Source organism: Triticum dicoccoides, chromosome 4A (genome assembly GCF_002162155.2).
Source record: "Triticum dicoccoides isolate Atlit2015 ecotype Zavitan chromosome 4A, WEW_v2.0, whole genome shotgun sequence".
Classification (NCBI taxonomy): Eukaryota; Viridiplantae; Streptophyta; class Magnoliopsida; order Poales; family Poaceae; genus Triticum; species Triticum dicoccoides.
In genome coordinates, this window is record NC_041386.1 from 488,222,024 (window position 1) to 488,244,551 (window position 22,528).

The window sequence follows — 22,528 nt, forward strand, 5'->3', positions numbered from 1 at the left end:
CCGCTTGCCGCGCCTCGCATCCGCCGCCCACGCCTGCCGCCGCCGCCGCCGCCCAACCCCGCCACGCCGGAGCCCCTCGCCGGAGGTACCGCGCCGGATCCGAGCCACCATTTAAAAAAAACCGTTCGGTTTTTTAGAAACCCTAGTTTGTTTTTTTAGATTGGTTCGCCAGTTTTTCTCGATTCTTCTATTTAGCGGACGTTCGTCTGTACGTTCGTTTTAACGAACGGTTTTCACCCGTTAGTTACAGCTAACGAACACTCGTTCGTTAGTCTATTCGTCAGTTTTCTTTTTATCAGATTTATCTGCGATTACTTCCGGTCGCGATTTCTGATCCGATCTTAGTTTCTGTTTATCTTTTTGCTTGTTAGTCGGAATCAGGCGATTCAAGTGCCTAGATCTTCGTCTCGAGACCCTCTTTCTGTTTAATCAACTTAAACAAGATTTTGGTACTGTAAATTTTACCTTAGTTCAGATTAGTAAACGGATCTTGTTTCTTTCGCCGTTTGAGTTTCGTTGCTCCGTTTGATTTGATTGTTTTTGCAAACCGGAGTTCTTAAGTTGAAATTTTTGGTCAACCTCTCTTATTTGAGTTTTGCTTGTGTAGCATTGCTTGTTGCTTATTTATGTTATTGTTTGTTTGCGATAGAACACCCGGAGTGCGAAGCGTGCTACTATGAATCCCTAGGTTTTGCGGATCATCAGCAAGGCAAGTAACACATTGATCATACTCTTTTCATACCGAGTTTTTATGCACTAGTTCCAATCCTCACACATTGGATGATTAGGATGTCATTAACTTGTCAGTTGGGAAGTAGTTGTTGAGGTAGAACCTATTGCCATGTTATTATCAAACCCTTGGGAGTTACTTCCGCGCGTTGCTTACATTGCTATGCTATGATCGTAGACATGGTTTGGGTTTGAGTGAAATCCATGACAGATGTGAGATTGCTAATTAATGGTTCAACTTAAGGTGGCAACTTGAATACACATCTGGGTGGATTCAGGCACCTGGGGAACCCAGTGTTGTCTGTTTTTTTGGAAATCCCGGGGTACCCGTGTGATCTTCCTATGGACCGCCACCCAGGCTCAAAGGGAACTGAGATGATTCATGCTAAAAACTTATGTGTGCAGCCACAAGCTATTATGGGCTCTAGCATAGTTGAGTAAGTTACGTGAAGCTCTTGAAGAGGTGGATCAGCAGGTAGTGGGTTTTGTAGGTTTGGTATGGTCTACCCGGAGTAGAGAGTTAATGTTTCTGAAAGACTGTGTCTCGGCCATCCGTTTCTCAAACACCTTGTAGTGCGAGAAATCCAACGGAGGCAATCGAGTCTTGTGGGGAAAAGTGCGCAAACCTCTGCAGAGTGTACAATCTAATCATGGTTAGCCGTGTCCCCGGTTAAGGACAATCTTGAGTATCTAGTACTTGGGTTATCACATGTATCTCATCACTCTTAATTAATATTGTTGGGTTGTTAATTACTTTAATTGGGATTGAGTTGGGGTTACCTTCTCATTGTTGTTCAACCACCATGATAGTTAAATTTAAAATCTATTCCTTTGTTGTAGGGAAAAATTGGCTTTTCGCAAAACTATAACCATAGAGCTTTCCACCAGCCAAATATGCATTTAGTGATAGCATTATTCTGTTCTTGCTCTACTGTGTTACATTGCCAGCATATTCCATGTGCTGACCCATTCTCGGGCTGCAACGTGTTATGTTGCAGAATTTTCAGACGAGGAGTATGGTTCGGTAGGTCGTTGCCGTGCAGCTCAGCTATGCAGTTGGAGTTGATGGACTCACTTTATCTTCCAAGCCTTCCGCTGTTATCACATTAGATGGCCTTAGGCCATATTATTGTAATAAGTTCTCTTTGGAGACATTCGATGTAATAAGTGTGTGATTGCTACTCTGTTATAAATCCTTCGAGTATTGTGTGTGTCAGCATTACCGATCCAGGGATGACACTGAAGCACAGAGACTTGACTGTTTGAGGTCAGGTCACTACACCATCCAACGGCCATAGTGCTTCTTCAACCTCTGGTCTTCCTACTCCAGCCGCCCAAAGCAGCGCCGGTCGTGCTGCCTGCTCCTGCCTCCCGTGGCCGGTTGTGCTACCGCGGAGGCCTCACCGCCCCCATACTACTCCCACCACTGGCCAGGCCATCCCCCCACTCACCCACACCCCCTGTTATTTTGCGGCGACGGCAGCCTCACACCGCAGCCGAACCAGTGAACGCTCGTACTCCTCTCCGCACGGGCTTCCTCTGCCGCATCTTCCCCAGCTCCGCGTCGTTCCCTTCCTAGGCCTCGCCGTCATCCACCGCCGTGGTGCTCTCGGCGCGGTGTGGTAAATGTGGTCAACGACCGACTTCCATCGGAAGAGTACTGTATGTGGAGAGGCTGACAGCTGGGTCCACGGCAGCCGCAAGGAAGTGCCTCCTTATTACACGGAAAATAATTATTCCTCCACCTAATAGCGGGGACCCACCGGACGGGCCACCAGTATTTTGCGAAAAAAATCATTTCCCCCTGACTGCTGGGACCCACCGGACGGGCCACCGTATTTCGTGAAAAAAACGTCCCCCCCGCTGTCATCTCGGACCCACTGGAAGTGCCTCCTTATTACACACAAAAAAATGAATAGTCCCTCGGCTAGCTGGGACCCACCTTGTGGGAGGCTGACTTGTGGGCCCACTAAGTTGACGGGGACGAAGGGCTTTGTCAACTGAGTCAATATGAACGATTCTAGCTCCAGTTACCGTACGATGTCCATCCAACAGCCATAGTGCTTCTTCAACCTCTGGTCTTCTTGCTCCAGTCGCCCAAAGAAGCACCGGTCGTGCCGCATGCTCCTGCCTCGTGTGGCCGGCTGTGCTGCCGCAGAGGCCTCACCGCCCCCTACTATTCCCACCGCTGGCCAGGCCATGCGGCGACGGCAGCCTCACACCGCAGCCGAACCAGCGAACCCTCGTACTCCTCTCCGCGCGGGCTTCTAGTGCCGCGTCTTCCCCGGCTCCACGTCGTCCCCTTCCTAGGCCTCGCCTTCGTCCACCACCGTGGTGCTCTCCGCGCGGCGTGGTCAACATGGTCAAGGAACGACTTCCATCGGAAGAGTACTATACGTGGAGAGGCTGACAGCTGGGTCCACGGCCACAACCCAGTTTTTTTATGATTTACCAAGTAAGTCGCTTTGTCAGGCCTGTTGGGTTGCAAATCTTTCAAGACAAGGAGAGCTTTCATTCGGCTGGCCGAGAAAATGGCCCATCATTAATGAGAAATGGGCTGTACATTTTTAAAACACATCAAACCGGCAATTAGTTTCAAATATCTTTTTTTTCATTTCAAGATTTTAAATTACATTAATTTTTATGCATGTAGAATTTGTTGGATTTTATATTAATATACATTTATTTTTAAAATCAGTTTGAATGTGAGTCAAAAATTTCGGGATTAAAAACAGTTCGGACTGCACCGAAATATGAAAAAATTCATATAATTTTTTAACCGTGGCCACAATATGGGCTGTAATGCTAACAAAAAGAATATGGGCTCCAAAAAAACCTTAAGAATTGGCAAATGGGCTGTAAATTATTAGAAATAATGGCAGATGGGCTGTATGCTGTTTTCCGCAGATTTGAGGCTTTCCTAAAAAAAGGTTGACGCACAAGCACTGACTGTTGGATGTCCATCCAACGGTCGTCGTGCTTCTTCAATCTCTACTCTTCCTGCTCCAGCCGCTCAAACAAGCACCGGCGGGACTGCCTGCTCCCTCCTCCCCGCGGCCGGTTGTGCTGCCGTGCAGGCCTCACCGCCCCACCGTACTCCCATTGCTGGCCTAGCCATCCCTCTACTCACCCACACCTACTCTTATTCTCCGGCGACGGCAGACGAACCAGTAAACCCTCGTACAGTTGTACTCCCCTCCGCGTGGGAAACAACAGCCGAGTCTTCCCTGCCTCCGTGTCGTCCCCTTCCTAGGCCTCGTTGTCGTCGACAACCGTGGTGCTCTCGGCGCGGCGTGGTCAATGTGGTCAACGACCGACTTACATCAGAAGAGTACTATGCGTGGAGACGCTGACAGCTGGGTCCACGACTGCAGCAAGGAAGTGCCTCCTTATTACGCGCAAAATAATTATTCCTCCACCTGACAGTGGGGACCCACTGGACGAGCCACCGTATTTCGTGAAAAAAATGTTTCCCCCCTGACTGTTGTGGCAAACAGCTACACCTTCGCACGCAAGGAAGTGTGTCCGGGCAAAAAAAACAAAACGGTTCGCCCCCTGACTGCTGGGACCCACCATCTACATCTTCGCACGCAAGGAAGTGCCTGGATGTAGAGGCGCGCACATGTCGTAGTAGAGGCGCGTACGTGTCGTAGTAGAGGCGCGCACGTAGCATGTACATGTACGTACAGCGGCCAGGGTGCAAGAAAGAAAATACGGCCACGTATGTGTAAATACGGGAGGGGTCTCGAACGCCTACTCGCGCATACGTACGGCGGGGGCTCGTTGACATGGCTGGGTCGGAAGAGAGAAACATCGTCGTCGTCATGTTCATGGGGAGGCAAGGGAATGCGTCATGTTTATGGGGATGCAATGGAATGCGTCGTGTTCATCGGGAGGCAACGAAACGCGTGGGAGCCAACCGGCTGGGTCAGAATGGAATGCGTGGTCGTGTTCATCGGGAGGGCTTGGACGAAACAGGCGAGGGAAACGAGGCCTGGCGTACCGCACAACAGAGGAAACGGACCTCCTACGTTCGGAACGGGGTCCTGTTGATCGAGAGGGGTCTAGCGTACCGCAAAACGGAGGAAATGGACCTCCTACGATCGAAACGGGAGTCCTGTTGATCGGGAGGGGTGTGGCGTACCACAAAACGGATGAAACGGACCTCCTACTGTCGAAACGTCGGTCCTGTTGATCGGGAGGGGTGTGGCGTACCACAAAATGGACGAAACGGACTTGTGTTGGAGCGCTATGGTCGAAACGGGGGTCCTGTTCATCGGGAGGGGTGTGGCGTACCGCAAAACGGGACTCCACGGGATAGTGTTCATCTCCACCGTCGACCTCCTCCAGGCTCCACGGGCTACCGTCGACCTCCTCCAGCCTCCACGGGCTCCTGTTCATCCAGCCTCCACTGCGCGCTACTCCACCGGCTACTGTTCAACCACCCCTCCACGGGCACCCCTCCATCGTCTACTGTTCATCCAGCACTCCACACCGTGGGGTCCTGTTCAACCACCCCTCCACGGGCACCCCTCCACCGTCTACTGTTCATCTAGCCCTCCACCACACCACGGGGTCCTGTTCATCCAGAGGCAACGCCACCGCTCACTGTTCATCCAACCCCCCGCCCCCCGCAACGCTCACTGTTCATCCCAGAGGCAGCATCGATCGGCTTCAGTTAGCAGCAGTAGCGAAGGAATCGCTCAATCGGGTTTAGTTAACAGCCATCGATCGATCGCTCGGGTTCAGTAATGCGTAGCCAGCAGTGTAATCGCTCGGGTTCAGTTAGAGCCCAACGCCTCGCTCGGGTTCAGTTAGAGCCAACGCCTCGCACACACACGCGTACGTGTACGAGAGAAACACGCATCGCTCGGCCCCCGACCTCCCACCGTAACCGGGAACTCCCTGAAATTTTCCTCCCCCTCGCTTCTACCATGGTATTTTCCGTCATGGACGGCCCAAAGAATGTCGTGCAGCTGCATCTCTGGCCCGCCCAGGATGAAAAGCCCATTTTCTGTCATGATTTTTTGTCATAGAAGTAGGAGCCCACCACATCTATGATGATACCGGGTTTTGTCACAATTATCGTCATAGAAGTGTCATATGTATGTCTGAATTTTTTTCTGTTCGGCCCAAAATGTCACGAATGTGTCTTTTTTTTGTAGTGAAGCCAAGCAATTGCTTAATACTTTTGATGTTCTCAAACTTTTTCAATCTTCACGCAATACATGAGCGTGAGCCATGGACATAGCACTATAGGTGGAATAGAATGGTGGTTGTGGAGAAGACAAAAAGGAGAAGATAGTCTCACATCAACTAGGCGTATCAATGGGCTATCGAGATGACCATCAATAGATATCAATGTGAGTGAGTAGGGATTGCCATGCAATGGATGCACTAGAGCTATAAGTGTATGAAAGCTCAACAAAAGAAACTAGTGGGTGTGCATCCAACTTGCTTGCTCATGAAGACCTAGGGAATTTTGAGGAAGACCATCATTGGAATATAGAAGCCAAGTTCTATAATGAAAGATTCCCACTAGTATATGGAAGTGACAACATAGGAGACTCTCTATCATGAATATCATGGTGCTACTTTGAAGCACAAGTGTGGTAAAAGGATAGTAGCATTGCGCCTTCTCTCTTTTTCTCTCATTTTTTTTGGGCCTCCCTTTTTTGTCCTTTTTTTAATTTTTCGTCCGGAGTCTCATCCTGACTTGTGGGGGAATCATAGTGTCCATCATCCTTTCCTCACTGGGACAATGCTCTAATAATGATGATCATCACACTTTTATTTACTTACAACTTAACAATTACAACTCAATACTTAGAACACAATATGACTCTATGTGAATGCCTCCGGCGGTGCACCGGGATGTGCAATGACTCATGAGTGACATGTATGAAAGAATTATGAATGGTGGCTTTGCCACAAATACAATGTCAACTACATGATCATGCATAGCAATATGACAATGATGGAGCATGTCATAATAAATGGAACAATGGAGAGTTGCATGGCAATATATCTCGGAATGGCTATGGAAATGCCATAATAGGTAGGTATGGTGGCTGTTTTGAGGAAGGTATATGGTGGGTTTAAGGTACCGGTGAAATTTGCGTGGTACTAGAGAGGCTAGCAATGGTGGAAGGGTGAGAGTGCGTATAATCCATGGACTCAACATTAGTCATAAAGAACTCACATACTTATTGCAAAAAATCTATTAGTTATTGAAACAAAGTACTACGCGCATGCTCCTAGGGGGATAGATTGGTAGGAAAAGATCATCGCTCGTCCCCGACCGCCACTCATAAGGAAGACAATCAGAAAATAAATCATGCTCCGACTTCATCACATAACGGTTCACCATACGTGCATGTTACGAGAATCACAAACTTCAACACAAGTATTTCTCAAATTCACAACTACTCAACTATCATGACACTAATATCACCATCTCCATATCTCAAAACAATCATCAAGTATCAAACTTCTCATAGTATTCAATGCACTCTATATGAAAGTTTTTATTATACCCCACTTGGATGCCCATCATATTAGGACTAGTTTCATAACCAAAGCAAACTACCATGCTGTTCTAAAGACTCTCAAAATAATATAAGTGAAGCACAAGAGTTCATCTATTTCTTCAAAATAAAACCACCATCGTGCTCTTAAAGGATATAAGTGAAGCACTAGAGCAAATGACAAACTACTCCGAAAGATATAAGTGAAGATCAATGAGTTGTCGAATAATCATGCAACTATGTGAAGACTCTCTAACATTTAAGAATTCCAGATCTTGGTATTTTATTCAAACAACAAGCACAACAAAATAAAATAAAATGACACTCCAAGCAAAACACATATCATGTGGTGAATAAAAATATAGCTCCAAGTAAAGTTACCGATGAACGAAGACGAAAGAGGGGATGCCATCCGGGGCATTCCCAAGCTTAGGCTCTTGGTTGTCCTTGAATATTACCTTGGGGTGCCATGGTCATCCCCAAGCTTAGGCTCTTGCCACTGCTTATTCCATAGTCCACCGAATCTTTACCCAAAACTTGAAAACTTCACAACACAAAACTTAACAGAAAACTCGTGAGCTGCGTTAGCAAAAGAAAACAAACCACCACTTCTAGGTACTGTAATGAACTCATTATAAATTCATATTGGTGTAATATCTACTGTATTCCAACTCATCTATGGTTCATACCCTTCGATACTACTAATAGATTCATCAAAATAAGCAAACAACACATAGAAAACAGAATCTGTCAAAAATAGAATAGTCTGTAGTAATATGGATCAAACGTATACTTCTGGAACTCATAAAAAATTCTCAAATAAATTGGTGGACCTGAGGAATTTGTCTATTAATCCTCTGCAAAAAGAATCAACTTAATAGCACTCTCCAGTAAAGAAATGGCAGCTAATCTCGTGAGCACTAAAGTTTCTGTTTTTTTACAGCAAGATCACAAAGACTTCACCCAAGTCTTCCCAAAGGTTCTACTTGGCACAAACACTAACTAAAACATAAAACCACATCTAAACATAGTCTAGATGAATTATTTATTACTAAACAGGAGCAAAAAGCAAGGAACATAAATAAAATTGGGTTGCCTCCCAACAAGCGCTATCGTTTAACGGCCCTAGCTAGGCATGATGATTTCAATGGTGCTCACATAAAAGATAAGAATTGTAACATAAAGAGAGCATCATGAAGAATATAAGTATCACATTTAAGCCTAACCCACTTCCTATGCCTAGGGATTTTGTGAGCAAACAACTTGTGGGAACTATAATCAACTAGCATAGGAAGGCAAAACAAGCATAACTTTAAAACTTTAAGCACATAGAGGAAACTTGGTATTATTGCAATTCCTACAAGCATATATTCCTCCCTCATAATAAATTTCAGTAGCATCATGAATGAATTCAACAATATAACCATCACATAAAGCATTCTTTTCATGATCTATAAGCATAGAATTTCTATTACTCTCCACATAAGCAAATTTCTTCTCATGAATAGTAGTGGGAGCAAACTCAACAAAATAACTATCATGTGAGGTGTAATCCAATTGAAAATTAAAATCATGATGACAAGTTTCATGGATATCATTATTCTCAATAGCATACAAGTCATCATAATAATCATCATAGATAGCAACTTTGTTCTCATAATCAATTGGAACCTCTTCCAAAATAGCGGAATAATTACTAAATAAAGTCATGACCTCTCCAAATCCACTTTTATCAATATACTCATCATAAATAGGAGAAATGCTATCATCATAATAAATTTTCTCATCAAAACTTGGGGGACAAAAAAATATCATCTTCATCAAACATAGCTTCCCCAAGATTGTGGCTTTGCATATCATTAGCATCATGGATATTCAAAGAGTTCATACTAATAACATTGCAATCATGCTCATCATTCAAAGATTTAGTGCCAAACATTTTAATGCATTCTTCTTCTAACACTTTGGCACAACTTTCCTTTCCATCATACTCATGAAAGATATTAAAAAGACGAAGCGTATGAGGCAAACTCAATTCCATATTTTTTTAGTTTTATTTTATAAACTAAACTAGTGCTAAAACAATAAACAAAAAGATTCGATTGCAAGATCTAAAGATATACCTTCAAGCGCTAACCTCCCCGACAACGGTGCCAGAAAAGAGCTTGATATCTACTACACAACCTTCTTCTTGTAGACGTTGTTGGGCCTCCAAGTGCAGAGGTTTGTAGGACAGTAGCAAATTTCCCTCAAGTGGATGACCTAAGGTTTATCAATCCGTGGGAGGCGTAGGATGAAGATGGTCTCTCTCAAGCAACCCTACAACAAAATAACAAAGAGGCTCTTGTGTCCCCAACACACCCAATACAATGGTAAATATTATAGGGGCACCAGTTCGGTGAAGAGATGGTGATACAAGTGCAATATAGATAGTAGATAATGATTTTTGTAATCTGAAAATATAAAAACAGCAAGGTAGCAAATGGTAAAAGTGAGTGTAAACGGTATTGCAATGCATTGAAACAAGGCCTAGGGTTCATACTTTCACTAGTGGAAGTTCTCTCATCGGTAATAACATAATTGGATCATATAACTTTCCCTCAACATGCAACAAAGAGTCACTCCAAAGTCACTAATAGCAGAGAACAAACGAAGATATTATGGTAGGGTACGAAACCACCTCAAAGTTATCCTTTCTGATCGATCTATTCAAGAGTCCGTAGTAAAATAACACGAAGCTATTCTTTCCGTTCAATATATCCTAGAGTTCGTACTAGAATAACACCTTAAGACACAAATCAACCAAAACCCTAATGTCACCTAGATACTCCAATGTCACCTCAAGTATCCATGGGTATGATTATAAGATATGCATCACACAATCTCGGATTCATCTATTCAACCAACACAAAGAACTCCAAAGAGTGCCCCAAAGTTTCTATCGAAGAGTCAAGACGAAAACATGTGCCAACCCCTATGCATAGGTTCATGGGTGGAACCCGCAAGTTGATCACCAAAACATACATCAAGTGGATATAGAATACCCCATTGTCACCACGGGTATTCCACGCATGACATACATCAAGTGTTCTCAAATCCTTAAAGACTCAATCCGATAAGATAACTTCAAAGGGAAAACTCAATCCATTACAAGAGAGTAGAGGGGGAGAAAAATCATAAGATCCAACTATAATAGCAAAGCTCGCGATACATCAAGATCGTACCACCTCAAGAACACGAGAGAGAGATCAAACACATAGCTACTGGTACATACCCTCAGCCCCGAGGGAGAACTACTCCCTCCTCGTCATGGAGAGCACTAGGATGATGAAGATGGCCACCAGAGAGGTATTCCCCCCTCCGGCAGGGTGCCGGAATGGGTCTAGATTGGTTTTCGGTGGCTACGGAGGCTTCTGGCGGTGGAACTCCCGATCTATTCTACTCCCCGAAGTTTTTAGGGTATATGGATATATATAGGAGGAAGAAGTACGTCGGTGGATCACGGGTTATCCACGAGGCAGGGGCACGCCCCCACCCTCATGGGCAGCCCGGGACTCTTCTGGTCCATCTCCGATACTCCGTGGGCTTCTTCTGGTCCAAAAATAAGTTCCGTGAAGTTTCAGGTCAATTGGACTCCGTTTGATTTTCCTTTTCTGCGATACTCTAAAACAAGGAAACAACAGAAACTGGCACTGGGCTCTAGGTTAATAGGTTAGTCCCAAAATTCATATAAAATAGCATATAAATGCATATAAAACATCCAAGGTTGATAATATAATAGCATGGAACAATCAAAAATTATAGATACATTGGAGACGTATCAATATACATGTTGGAGCCTCAGCTCTTGTAATTTCTCTCTTCACATTCTCTCACCCTCTCCAAATCTAAACAAGACTGTGTTGGCTCTCTCTCTCCCCTCACTTATGGTCAAAGAGCCAATAGGATCCAGTGCACTGGGGAAGGTAAGGAGGTGCAGCGTTAACGCTGTCGCCATTGGCGAGGGAGGGAATCCACTGTCGGCGGCGTTGTTCTCTTTCACCTAGCGCCGGCGCATTTGAGCAGATCCAGCCTCCCGCCGCCCACCAAGCGACACCCCGACAATCCTAAGGTATAACTTACTTTGAAACAGGCATTGCCCTAGTTGCATGTGGATTTTTTTCGCATCTGCACTCGAATCTAGGTGTTGCATCAAACATGAAAAGAAGGGGGGAAGTTGTATAGCATGAATCTAGGCTGTGGTTCAAAGAGGAAAGGAAGGGGAAAAGTAGTACACACTGGCAAACACAGTACACATATATGTAAGGAATTGATATTTCTGTGGGTGGGGACAAGGTTGTAGAGTTTCAGCAGGACTAGATTTGCTGCCCTCACATGGGGAAAGGTGTCTAAAGAGAAAAAAATGGGACCAACACTGATATGCTCCTTGGTTGTTTGTTGCAACAGACTGTGCATCACACCTTATACATCAGTGGATGCACATGGTGTTGGTGTTTCCACTGCCCCATACAACTATTTAGTTGTTTTTAATCTAATCATGCCACTTGAAAATTGAAGCAGCTCCATAGTTAAAAGCAAATTATATGTTTAACTAATGTTATTGTTAATATAGTCTCTCTATTAATATGAATCGATGCCATTTTTTGAGAAATGCTACTGGCTTGCTTCCTTTCCCATTTAGATAAGTTAGATGCTTCTTTTCATGGGCTTTTGTGTCATCCATGGTTATTGGCCAATAATTGTTTCCTTTGCACCTTTGTCTATACATGGGTATCTACTTAACCTCGTTGCTATTGCGACCTTTTGGTGCACTACACAAAACAATTTTGTTTTAAGAGTGTTTTGTGTAGTTCAACTAAAATGCCACACGACAATGTTGCTTGACTGCTTGATTTTATTGGAACTGAACAAGAGGAGTTCGGACTTCCTATCTGTGTTGGCAAATTTGTTTCAGCTCCTCTTCGTCTGAGTTATTTGAATTCTATGTCATCAGAGGTCAATTTCGGCCTTCTTACAAATGGTTGTGCAGTGTGCTTTCACATGTTGTGCTACTTATACGGTAATGTTGCTTGATTTTAGTGAACTGCACAAAAGGAGATCAGACATCCAATCTATATGTCCATCGTAATATCCCATTGAGGTAAGATAATGATATTTCACAATTGTTTGCCTCTATTTTGGTACTATCATCAGAAAAATAATGTTGTCGTTTACTACTATACTTGTGCTCCTTAATTGACATGCCAAATCTTACATTGAAGGCGAAGGTTGTCTGTTATTGAACCAAGTGATGAATGGGGAAAGTGATGAAGAGGAAGAACAAGCAGAAGAAGAACCAAAATCAAATCTTGGTGCTGTAGTGAAGCACTGGAACTGTGATGACACACGTAATGATATTGGTTTGCATCTTAATTTATTGCAATGTCTGGAACGATCCATTGTTTTGACACTGTGATTTGATGCCACTCTTAGTGTAATATGCAATTATCTCTACATCTACAAAGAGGGATCTTGTTTGAAGATAATATATATTTTAGTGGAACTACACAAGAAGATGTTGGAAACATTAAACTAATGCAGGAGTAAACAGTAAGCATGGCAACCACAGTAGATAATAACGGATGACTCCCGATAAGTGCTTCATCTATACGCTCTATGCAATAAGCCTCCTGACAAATGCTGGTACCGGCCAACGGCTTCCATCCATATGATTCAACTTTGTCATCTCAATTGGTGTTGTGCTAATGTTTAGCTACTATCATGAGACAGTGGTATTGTTTCACATGTTAATCTAAGGCTGCTAATAAATTGAGGCACCGGTTTTCCACAGTTATAGCCACTGATAAAATGAAGTAATAATACAGTTCAAGTTGAGCTGCTCTCTTTAGTATCATATCATTTCCTATGAGGATAATAAGGATGCATGTACTTGTGACTATACATTTCATCGGTTACTCCCATTTTTAATGTAATGTCATGTTTTAAATATTTCTTTTTTTGGAGCAAACAGGAATACTAGCATTTAGTTGTTCTCTTGTCTTTGCACAATAGGATCCTCCTCCACTAAAGAAGAATATGGAGTACGTGAAGTGCCCAGTTTTGGTTATGCCAGGATGAAGAAGCCCAGTCTATCTTATTATCAGAAGGAGCGGTTGAAGGATGGTTACATTACTACCCACAAGACCAAACCAACTTGAGCTCAGAAGGACACACAGATCTCCATCTTTGTTGTTGTGATGGGCAAGTACAATGTTGTTGTAGGGTTCGTTCTGGTGAGTTTCATTTTTTTAATGTGTGTTCTGCATGGACCATGTATAATGTAGGTGCCTGTTTAAGTTGTAAATTATGCAAACAAGGATGCCCAGCTTGATTTTAGTTTGAACTACACATAATGTTCTGATGGTTTGTGCCCTCCATAATACTTCATCATGCACAATACATCGAATATTCTCGAATCATTCATTGCCACCTTCAGCAAGAAAAATAGCTACAAGAAAGGAGGTGCCGATGTGTTCAAGGCGTTGTAACATATACAGGCAAAATCCTACAAGCTACGCACGAAGTTGGTTGATTTTAGTGGAACTGCACAATAGGAACAACTGGTTTATTTAGCACGAGGTGACATGTCAATTTGCAAACTGATGGCAAACCCTTCCCATTCAACAATCATAGGCATTTGATATTTTGGAATGGGAAAACCTTCTCAAAAAATTTTGCTCATTGATGTTATAAAGAAGACATGCATTTGATATTTTAGAATGGGAGAACCTTGTCAATTTTTTCTCATTGAGGTTAGCAAGAAGACATGCATTTGATATTTTGGAATGGGACGCCCTTTGCCATCAGCAACACCGATCGATTTTCTTTATTTGTGTCTTTAGTTGTTGTCGGATCACGGGTTCCGGCAAAACCCCTAAGGTTCGAACGCTGGGGTGCGCACGAAGATTTCCCCCCTACCGATCCACGTCCTAACTCAGCTGAGATCTTACGAACTAACTCGACGAACTCGCAACACAAAGGACACAAAATATATACTGGTTCAGGCCACCGTTGTGGTGTAATACCCTACTCCAGTGTGGTGGTGGTGGATTGCCTCTGGGGCTGATGATGAATAGTACAAGGGGAAGAACAACCTCCTGAGGTTGAGGTGTTCTTGTGCTTGGTGAACTTGTGTGTGTGAGGATCTGATTCCCTCTCTCCTCCTAGCGATGGTGGTGGCTAGTCCTATTTATAGAGGCCCTAGTCCTCTTCCCAAATATCGAGCGGGAAGGGACCAACAACGGCCAATTTGAAAGGGGACAACTTGTACAGCTTATCCTGACAAAAGTGGTCTTCTCCTGCAAAAAGCTCTGGTGGTGACGCCGTCTTGGGCTCCACGGTGACCTCCGTCTTGCCGTCCTTCTAGTCTTGGTCTTGTTGCACCGATATGGAAACCTTTGCTTGATGCCTCGATACTCAGCGCCTGCACTTGCCCCCTTAGCACCAAAAAGGAAAGAAGGACGCTGCGCGCGCTGGCGCCCTCCTGGCCTCGATCGTCATGGCTCACGTCACGAGAACCTCGCGAGGTTTGCCTGGCCTTGAACTATCCGCCCCTCGCGAGCCTGGCTGGCGAGGCCGCTCCTGAGGAGGTCTTGCGTCGTCTGCCTCGCAAGGCTTGGCCCCTCGTGAAGGTCTTGAATGCCTTGTTGATGAAGATTGGCCGTACATGCCTGCTAGCAAAGCCACGCTGTGGGCCTTAGGGAGGCAAGTTTGGGGACCCCCGTTCCCAGAACGCCGACAGTAGCCCCCGGGCCCAAGGCGCGCTCGAGCTTGGCTTCGAGGCGAAGCCAAGGGTCAAGTGTGGAGCGCCACGGGCCCCAATAGCATGCGGCCTCGGTCGATGCGTGGCGGTTGATTGGACGTGTCTTCGCTTCCCCACGCTCCCTCGGCAACTGCCCGACTTGACAAGTCCCTGCGACATGCAAGGAAAACCATCATTACCTGTGGTCGTGGGGGGCGCTGGTTGGCCTTCTCCTGGTATAAATGGGAGGGGGTGGAGCCCCCGTCGCCCATCTTTCCTCTGCCTCTCCCGCTTCTTCTCCTTCCCTGCTCCATTCCTTGCTTGTGCAGACATGGCGCCGATCCGGAGGTTCTCGGCCGCAGAGAAGGGCAAGGCTCACCTCAACGGGCCCGAGCTGCTCCACCAAAGAAGAGGAGGTCTCATCGCTACGAGATGGTTGTGACACCGGTGGTGTCGCGGCCTTGGTATGAGAGGCCACCTCCTGGGTACCCGTTGCCCTTGTACGCTCATGCCGACGATTCCGGAGGGAGGAGTGATCCAGGGGTCCATGCTACGGACTCTTCACACAAGTTTGTGCTGTGGTCGGTGATGTCCCCGAGCACCTGGATACGCCTCTCGCAGTTCTTCGCCGCCGAGATGCCGCCAAGGAGCCTTCGCAAGCTTTGGCTGCAACACGCTGATTGCGACGCCCCAGCGACTGGAGCGGAGATTGGAGCCGTTGCCTCCGGGAAGATCTTCATGACCCGAGGCTGGGTCGAGATTGCCCGAGTCTGCCGTGCGGAGGGTGCCCTCGCGATCCACTTCGAATTCGATGGCGCCTCCGTGCTATTCTTCAAGGTCTTCGACGAGGAAGGCCGCCGCCTGGAGTGCTGCCCTGAAGGAGGTCACCAGGATGATGCTACAGCGGGCGTTGGGCCCGCCACAGGTCTCGCCTACAGCTCCTCCAACGACAACGGTGACTCCTGGTGGTCTAGCGACTCCCCTGAGCTCGCGGAGTCTCCGGAGACGATCGGTGACAACTACATGCCCCCGAGCTCCCGCCGAGCCTGGAGTAGGGCTGCGGCATCCAGCCGCCGTTGCCGCTGATCTGGATGCGGTTGGCGCCGGCCTCACGTGGCCCACAGTTGATGATGGCATCGGCGACATCTAGTGCACATAGATAGAACTCCTAGGAATTCTTTCCCTTTTGTTCCCTGCGAGGAATCAAGAAATGAAGCCCATGGGGGCGTGTGAAGCGTGTGTAATGCCTTTTGTCAATATTGTCCTCATTATGAAGATTTGTGTGCGCATATCCTGCCGAAGCTCGGCCTCCCCTTTCCAATCCTGCGGCAGCTTGGTGCTCTATGCTGACAGGTCCCGGTCCCCAGGTAGGCTGCAACCGTCATTGGTATGCCAGGTCGCGTGTCGTGGTCAAGGCCAGGAGGTGAGCGGCCCGAGGTCCAGTAAGAGCTCCTGAGGCGTGATGCTCCAGAGGTCCCCTTTAGCATGCAAGAAGCTGTCTTAGGATGGGAAAGGAAGAAAACATTGTCACAGCAGGGCAGCGAAGGGAGTGAGCGAGTGTCTCGTGCCATAGTGACTGGTGGATCCAGAGCGAGAACTTATCTTGGCTGTCCGGGGTCGACTCCTCGAGTCATGCCAGACCCGCACGTCCGTCACCGTAGTGTTGCTAGGTCAGGCCCATGCGGGTCTCCCCTCCCCTCCATGTTCTTCTTGGTGCTCTGCGTCCTCAGGTCCTGGCCCTCGAGCGAGCTCAGCCGCTGCTGGTATGCCAGGTCGCGTGCCATGGTCAAGGCCAGGGGGTGAGGGCTGGAGAGCCAGTAAGAGCTCCTGAGGCGCGATGCTCAGGAGCCCCCCTTTTAAAGCACAAGCGAATCGCATGAGAGAAGAGGGAGAGTCCGCGGTACCGCCTGCTGCGGCCCTCAGAAATTTCCTACAAGTTAGCACGAGGAAGGGCACCGGTCGCCCTGGTGATTGCTGGTTTGCTTCTGGCGCGTGAGAGGGGACTCCCTACTGTGGAGAGCCCCCGGGGCATGTACAGCCCCGCCCTGACACGTGGCTTGCATGGCAGGTCTAGACGTGGTGTGTCTGGACACTTGTGAGCCAGCGCGGGACTCACGAGGCCCTACCTCAAGGCGGGTTGCGCCTGGTCTTGGTTCTTGTTTGCTGTCTTGGTCCTGCGAGATGGTCTGGCAACCTGCGCCGAATGAGTCTCCTGAGGTTATCGCATGAGAAAGATAAGCACCAACGGCCCCAGGAGGTGACGTGAATGGGGCCAGCCAGCCAGCCAGAGCTCAACTGCTGGATTTATCGACGCTGGAGGGACGGGCCCGAGCACAGACGCCTTGCTTAACTTACTCACGCGAAGGGTCCTGAAGAAAGATGACCGTCGCGCGGCTCCCATGGTGGGTGGCGATCAAGCACGTGATAGTCATAGATAGATTAAGCATGCAAGGCAACCTAGCTCAGGTAAATGCACAGCGATACGCGCCACTCGGTCCTGCCTGAGCGGCTTGGGGATGATGCAGCCTGAGGGGCGCCCCCAACAAGGTAAGCTAAAGACATAAAAGGAAAGAAACATGCCAAAGGGACGGACCCACACGGCCTGGGAATGATGCAGCCCTGGGGGCGCTCCCAGCTGAATGAACTTGGAAAATGTCACCTGGTTCTGTTGATGAAGGAGAGTTGGGGCAGCTGAAGGTATGCGGCGAAGGGGCTGCTCCTCATGAGCCACCGGGGACCTGAGCCTCGGGAGGCTCTGGGGGTCCAGGGGGTTCCTTGAGGACCGTCTTCATCTCTATGAGCACAGCGTGGTGCCTGGTCTCCTAAGCCGCCAGGACGCTCCGCAGGTTGCGCTGATAGGCGGTCGCCACGCTCGGCAGGCCAAAAGGCATGCGATCGTAGCTATGAGGTGGGCCCTCACAGTGTCCCACGCGCGAAAGCCAGGAAAGCTCTTGAGAGGCAGCCCGGTTGAGCCCTGGGACGTCGATGCAGACGCGCAGCCCGGCATCCTCGTCTGGATGCGGAGCTGCACCTGGTGAGCGGCGACTGCCGCGCATGGCCCTTGCGTCTTGCAATTCCTGAGTGGTCTCGGTGATGAACTCCTAAACGGTGGGCACTCCTTACCCTGTGTTCTCCTCAGGGAAACGTGCCGTGAAGCACACCTCCAAGTGGTGCCCAAGCACCTCCCCCGTGATGTTGGCAAAGTCTAAGGCCCTCCAGAAGAGAGCCCCCGAGCCCTGCCCGAGAGGGGCGCTGGGCGCGCTTTCCTATGCGATGGAGGGAGGCGTCCCAGGCGCGGGCGCCGATCCTGACGAGGCGCCGCTTGCCCGAGGCCTTGCATGGCGCAACTGCTTCTTCTTCTTGGGGTGCCCTTAGGAGGGCGCTCGCCCTGGCTGTCGGGGTCGTCGAGTGCTGCAGCTTGGAAGGTGTAAGTGCATCTAGTGCCCCTTACTGATTTTGGTGTATTGAAGACTTATAGGTTAAGGGACTGATGCGTTTGTGAGTGTACACAGGTCTATAAGTATATGAGGAGTTTGATATTTACAGAGAAAGTCGACCCCTAAAAATGAAGTTCTTTGACTGAAGACTTTGGATTTCTGAAGACTTTGAAAGTGAAGAAATTGGTGTAATCCTAAAGACTTGGTATTCATTCGAGGAACATGAAGCATGAAGACTTTTGTTTTCGTAGTTTCATTTTCTCTTTCTTGAGTCATAGGAAACACCGTACTGTTAAAGGGGGTCGAGGAAATACTAAGGAAAAATTTCCAAGTGATGCTCAACTCAAAATCCTACACCTACCAATCCCTTCGAGTGAAGCCATTGGAAATCTCATATAGTTCAGTCAATTTCTTCAGTGACAGAGACGAAGTTCTTCTGATCTCTGAGGAATTTGTTCTGACTGAGGAGTTAGGAATTCCCCAATGCAGATTGCCTACACAGTGAGGAACATGATAGTCCTGAGGAATTTGATACTCAAAATTCCAACCGTTGTTGTGCTATGCGCCAGCTGTCCCTAAATATCTACCCACCTAACGGTCATATCATTGAAGGGCATTTATGTCTTATCATGTCGGGCTGCTCCCTAGGCTATAAATAGCCGCCCCCTACAACCACTAGCTGGTTGGCTGCTCCGAGAGAAACTGACACTTGTCATTAGAGAGCATCCCATCCTCCGAGGACTTTGAGTGAAAATCATCAAGTGAGGAAAACCAAAACCCAAAACACCTACAAACCCCAAGTGATTGAGCATCACTGAAGAGATTGATCCTGTGTGGATCTGATGCTTGTTACCTTTGAAGACTGTGCATCTTCCAGACGGTTAGGCTTCATGGTCTAGAGCATCCAAGTGAAAATTGTGGATCACCGAGTGACCGAGTCTGTGAAGGTTTGGAAGTCACCTGAAGACTTACCACGAGTGACTGGGCGAGGTCTGTGTGACCTTAGCTCAAGGGGAATACGGTGAGGACTATGTGTCCTGAGCTGCGTGTTCAGGACTGGGTGTCCGGGACTGTGTGTCCTCAGGTTTAAATACCTAGCCGCCCTAACCAGACGTACACCTGTCACAACAGTTGGAACTGGTCTACCAAATCATTATCTTCACCGAGCTAACTGGTTCCATTTACTCAACCCTTCCATTTCCTCTTATCTGTGATGTGTGCTTGTTCATATATGTTTGGAGACTTTGACTGGAGACTTTCTCTATTTCCTCAGTTCAATTTCTTCAGTCTATTTGTCTTATCCTGTGTTATCCTGTGTTTACACTTTCTGTACTCTATGCTTGTTTTCATTTCTTCATGAAGACCATGCTCATGCTCTGTTATGTTTACTTCTGAGTACTTATTCCGCTGCAAGTAGTTCTTCACTGAGGAATTTCCTCCCCCTGAAATTCCTCAGTAAAGAATTCATAAAAATCGCTTATTCACCCCCCTCTAGTCGATATAACGCACTTTCAATTGGTATCAGAGCAAGGTACTCCCTTGTTCTCTATGATTTTGGTTTAACCGCCTGGAGTTTCAGTTATGTCGACCATAGGAATGAAGACTGTGACTTGCCCCATCTTTGATGGTCATGATTATCCCAAGTGGAAGGACATGATGTAGAAGCGTCTCATGGCAATGAACAGCGAACTCTGGACCGTCACCGAGATTGGTCTTACTGACCTATGCAAGATGGCGGAGGCTGATGATATTCGCAAATACACTCTTCTCAACCTCACGGTGAAGGACATCATCTGCTCCAGCTTGTCACAAAATCAGTTCAGGAACGTTATGCATCTCAGCCATGCAAAACTCATCTGGGACCGACTTTCTGAGGTCTATGAAGATCACTGATCTCACCATGATCCCTGGTTCGAAGAATTCATGGAATCACGCAAGGCTATGACTTTCAATCCAGAGTCATCATCCTCTGCACCATGCCTTATGGCAAAAGTTGCCAAGGTAACTGACTGCTACTTATCTGAGTCGAGTGATGATGAATTTGGTGATGAATTTGGACCCAATTATGTCAAACTTGCTTTCCTTGCCACTAAACAACAAAGAGCTTTGGAAAAAATTCAAAACATGCTAAATGAGAGTGACGATATGCTGGGCGAGGAAATGGATCGCACTAAAATTTTGACTGAAAATCTTCAGAGACTTGAGTCCAAGTTTGACAACCTTCAAGGTCATCATAACACTCTCCTATCTGATCATGAGAAGCTTTCATATGAATTTCTTCAAAGAAAGCAAGATCTTGGGCAGTTAAGAGTGAGTTATGAAGATCTTCAGAAGGAGTGTGATTCATTACTTCCTCAACAGATCAGCGCTACTCAGGATGAATTTGTTCCTCCATGTTTGAAGTGCATTGAACGTGAAACTGCTAATTCTTCACCTGAATGCTCAAATACTTCCATTTCTGCAAATTCTTCAACTGCCTCTGCTATCACTAATTCCTCATCTAAGGACATTGCTAGTATCACTGATAATGCAGGGCTGAAGGAATTGTATATGACAGGCATGTACAAAATCCTCAAAGGGCATCAGGCTCTTTGTGACATGCTTAAAAAGAAGATCCTCAACAGGAACCCTAGGAATGAGGAAATTGCCTTTGAGAGGAAAATCAATGCTGATGGGACCTATTGGAAACCTGAGCAGTATCCCAAAACCTCATGGGTTGCTGTAAAGGGACCTTCAGTGGTTCCATCTACTTTATCTGGCTTTACATGTGAATCTTCATATTCTTCTGATGAGTCAATTGACTCCAACTATAAATTGTTCAAAAATCAGAATGGTGAAGTATTTGCTAGATATGTTGGCACTAACTGCAAGAACGGTCCTCCTATGAAGAAAATCTGGGTTCCTAAAAGGTGCCTTGAAAATCTTCAGGTGAATGTCATCATGACACCACCTGCGAAGAATACGAACCCCGGATCAAATTCTTCATATGGATCCAAGTCCTCATATGGACCAAACTCCTCACATGGATCAAATTCCTCAAAAGGATCAAAGTCCTCATATGAGCATCATCGTGGTAACCCGTCTATTTCACAGGGAAGATCTAAGGAATATGGATATGTGCATTATTCTTCAAATCATTATGTTCATAAGTCCTCGAACAATTTCTCTGCTTACTCTTATGCTTACCCTAACCCCTCATATGTGAAATGAAGGGGATTGGCATCTATGCCACCTTTCTCTTATGGAGGTCACAGAATGATGAACTCTTTGCCACCCTTTAGATGTGGGTGGTGAAGAAAAAGAACTAATCTCTTATGCAGGATCAGGTCTCCAGACGAACTTAATCGTCTGAAGAATTGACTGGAGACCTGAATGTGCTTGAATGGACGCAAGCTAATCATGAAGAAATGAATTTTCATTTCTCATGTCCTCTTACTACTTTATCTTCTTTATTGCTTGATCATATTGATCTGATGAAATTAATACCATATTCTTCACTAATGAAGTATATGAATTCGTAAGCTGCACTAATTCATCTGCAGGATGATCAACCCAAAGCCACTAAGTGGGTCCTTGATAGTGGATGTACAAATCACATGACTGGTGACAGGAGCTTATTGATGGACTATGCTTTATCTCCATCACATCTGAAGCATATCACCTACGCTGACAAAGGAAAAAGCAAGGTATTGGGTCTAGGTAAGGTTGCAATCTCGAAGGATCGATACATGCACAAAGTCATGCTTGTCGAGTCCTTAGGGTTCAACCTCATGTTTGTCTCAATGCTTTGTGATCTTGATATGGTTGTTGTCTTTGGCTTGTGATCATGGAAGCTGACAATTCCAAAGTCTTCGAAGGCTTTAGGAGAGGAGATTTGTATATTGTTGATTTCTCTACAGGACCACAACCTGCTACATGTCTACTTGCAAAAGCTTCAAAAGGCTGGCTATGGCATCGACGACTTGGTCATGCTGGCATGAGGAATTTGCACACGCTCACGAAGAAGAAGCATGTCATTGGAATTGAAAATGTCAAATTCCTCAAGGATAAATTAT